We start from the raw sequence: 3,507 nt of genomic DNA, 5'->3' as shown, positions 1-3,507 counted from the left end.
TTTTTTTTTTAAATTTAAAGGGAAGGCTTAAATTCCTTGCGCCTTGTAAGGCGCAGCCGCCGCTGTGCCTTGCATGGCGCATGGAATTTTGAGCCTTATCCAATTTTACCTAATTTCAACGACGTTAATTTGGGCGTTGACATATTGCCCTTTTGGTTCTTAATTGAATTTTGTTGCCCTTTTGGAATTTTCAACAAATTTTCTTGCTCTTTTGGCTCTGGATTCTAAGGGTGTCTGCGGTAGAAAGGAAAATGATGTGTGAGTTTTTATTTTATTTTTCCTCTTTTGGGTGTTTGATAAGTAAGCAAAATATTATGAGAGGCGAGAGTGGGAGCAGATAGGAGGATACGGAGGGTGGAGTGAAAATGAGTGTGCGGACACAACCGATGTGGAATAAGAAATACGATAAATTTAATAATAAAATAAATTTTAAGTAACAATTAAAATAAATATGACATTTAAACTAAAAGGCGTTGCAATACTATAGAATAGGCAACACCATCAGAAGAAGCTGTATTAATCATCAAAAAGGTAATAAAGGCAATTGTAGCCTTTTGTTAGTTAACCTAACCCTAGTGGTAGCTTTAGGCAAAAAGAGAAATCTTAAAACTAGAATGGTTTGGCAGCCAAAGTTTACTTGTTCAAAATCACAATTTTTATCCTAAACTAGAATGGTTTGGCTGTGCCAAAGTTTACTTAATTTTACATGTATCAAAATCACAATTATTACCATGAATCACAATAAGTGCTCCTTACAAAAGAAAAGGGATTACTTTTAATTTGAATCTAAAGTCAAAGATAAGGGAAATTTTATTGAAACAACTACTACATTATACAAGTTTTATATATAATAAATATATATGTACTCATACTTCTTGTGCTCTTTTTTTGCTTGCTAATTTACATGGCAGGGGTCTATGTCAAATTTTCCATATATATGGATAGTGTAAAAAAAATTGAATTCCTCACTATATTATTAAGAACAAGAACATGATTACATTTGCAATTGTAATACTCAAGCTATTGAATAACAATGAAAATACTGAAAATTACAAGTAACTAGAAGATATAGATAAGAATGAAGATGGGAATTAGCTTTAGACTCGATAAAGAAGATGAGAGAAACATACCGTTTCACCACAACATGCATAATTCACTATCCCTTTTGATAGAATCGTTCTCACACCCACTATTCAACACAGATCCCAAATTAATTTGACTCTGTTGCTTGTTCACAGTCCAATAACACGTTGTGTGACATTAGTAATTACATTGGACTGAACTTGATTCATAACAGATAATAAACGAAAACATACATATTTAATTAATTTAAACATTGAAGGTTGGTTTTGTTTAAATTTCTAGGAACAAGACACAGGTTTTTTCTTATGCATAGTAAGCCCAGGCAAAACATCAGTATCAATGTCTTCTTTGTTCATTCCACGAGGCAACTCCCAATCAAAAGCGTAAAGAAGATTGGAAAGTACAAGTTCCACAGTAGCCACACCGAGTGCGATAGCCGGACACCCTCTTCTGCCTGCTCCAAATGGAAGCAATTCAAAATTTTGGCCCTTAAAATCAATACTACTATTCAAAAACCTTTCAGGTATAAATTCTTCTGGTTTTCCCCATATTTCAGGATCTCTTGCAATAGCCCAAACATTAACATAAATTATAGTTTTTGGTTTAATTTCATATCCTTCTAGTATGGAATTTCTCATAGTCTCTCTTGGTAGTAACAATGTAGTTGTGGGATACAATCTAAATGTCTCTTTTATCACTGATTTAAAATATGGAAGATTTTGGATATCTTCCTCATTCACTATGGACTTTTTCCCAACGAATTCTCGAATTTCAGCTTGAACTTTCTTCATTGCATTCGGTTTGGCTATCAAGGCTGTCATTGCCAAATTATTGTAGCTGCGCTAGTGTTCACTCCACCAACTAGCATATTCTACCAGAGAAAGTGGGAGGATAAAATTAAATGCAACATTTCATATCATAATATGATTTCGCATCCCAAATATGACCACATAAAAACCTTAGTTGTATGATATGCAAGAATATTAATATATCAAGTCAATATATATAACAATACACAAGACTTGCTTATTATGTAATAATTTTTGACATCTAGCCATGATTAACTGATATGTATTTTCACTTCAATTTGTTAATTCATTCGTAAGGTTATTTTAAAAAAAATAGACACAAATAGAGTAGTTCATTACCATGATAATAGCCTTTATGTTGTCTATAGTAAGATCGATTGAAGTTGATTTCTCTTTCTTCAATTGAAGCAAAACATCAATAATATCTCCTTCCATGGATTTTGGCCTTTTGGGATTGAGATGTTGCTCAATGAGTCCTTCATAAAATTCATCGAAATCCTTAAAATTCTTCTCAAGTCTATTTATTTTTCCCGAGAGTTTATCCATCCATCCTAAGAGAGGAAAATAATCAGAGACAAAAAAACATGCCAACATTTCTTCGGTCACTTTTAAAAGTTCATCCAATTTCCTCCTTTCATGTGTTTCTTCATCATACCTTACACCAAAAGCAATTCTACAAATAATTGTAGTTGTTAGTGAAATCACTATACTACTCAAATATGTAATTTGTGAAGTGGTTGCTTGTTGAGATATTTTTTTTTATCATTCTTGATACTTCATCTTTACGAATTGGACTAAAATATTGCACTTTCTTGAGACTAAATAAATTAATGAACACATATTTTTCGAAGTTCTCTCCAATAGTCATTGTAAGGTGACATGCCAATATCTTGACCATTGTAAGACATTTTTTGCTGGCCAAGAATAGAAGGTCTACTACAAAATGTTAAATGTGTTAGCTCTTTTGCTAGATTTGCTGAAGAAACTACAATCATAGTAGTAGAACCATGTTTCAATGAGAAGATTTTTCCATATTTCTTGGAAATTAAAGTTTTCAAAAATATATATGAGGGGTTAAACTATCAAATTGATGCAAATTTCCAATGAATGGCAACCCTAAAAGACCTGGTGGTAGAATGTTTTTTTCCATTCCTTTTGGCTTTAGGAAGAAGGAAACTGAGAATAATGATAATAAGAAGGGCTACAAAAAGTGGAAAGAACATGTATTTTTTGGAAAAGTCACTTGAAATGTCTTCTATATCCTGTATTAAGATTTTCCACAGTTTCTTTCATTTATTGTACTCCCTGGCTCGATGTGGATTACAATAGTCAAACTAATTAATGTTCAATTTGAATTTGAATATAGAGTCTTTAATTATATATAATCTAAATAAATACAGTAAGAGAAGTGTCGGTGAGGGGAGTAGGGCTGTAGGCAGTAGGAATATTGGTGGCTATGAGGTGGGGTGAAGATGATGTGTATAATTGAAGAGTGGTGGAGGACAACAATTAATGCAGATATTTCATTAATTGTTTTTCTTACTTTCACTATAAAAATTATTTTCCTCATTATTAAGGAATTTAATTTCCTAGAGAAAATATTTTTTAAAAATCT

At 32.1% G+C, this 3,507-nt stretch overlaps 1 pseudogene; it reads right to left on the bottom strand.

Annotated features, from left to right (window-relative positions):
* Nucleotides 1–1,324: 1,324 nt before the first annotated feature.
* LOC125814814 (5-OH-xanthotoxin synthase-like) lies at nucleotides 1,325–3,115 on the bottom strand (annotated as a pseudogene).
* Between the last annotated feature and the right edge of the window lie 392 nt (nucleotides 3,116–3,507).

The sequence above is a fragment of the Solanum verrucosum genome, unplaced genomic scaffold, assembly GCF_900185275.1.
Source record: "Solanum verrucosum unplaced genomic scaffold, falcon-dt-bn FXZP01000351.1, whole genome shotgun sequence".
NCBI classification, from domain to species: Eukaryota; Viridiplantae; Streptophyta; class Magnoliopsida; order Solanales; family Solanaceae; genus Solanum; species Solanum verrucosum.
The sequence above is the reverse complement of the archived record's forward strand: the minus strand, read 5'-3'. Positions and strand labels throughout refer to the sequence as shown.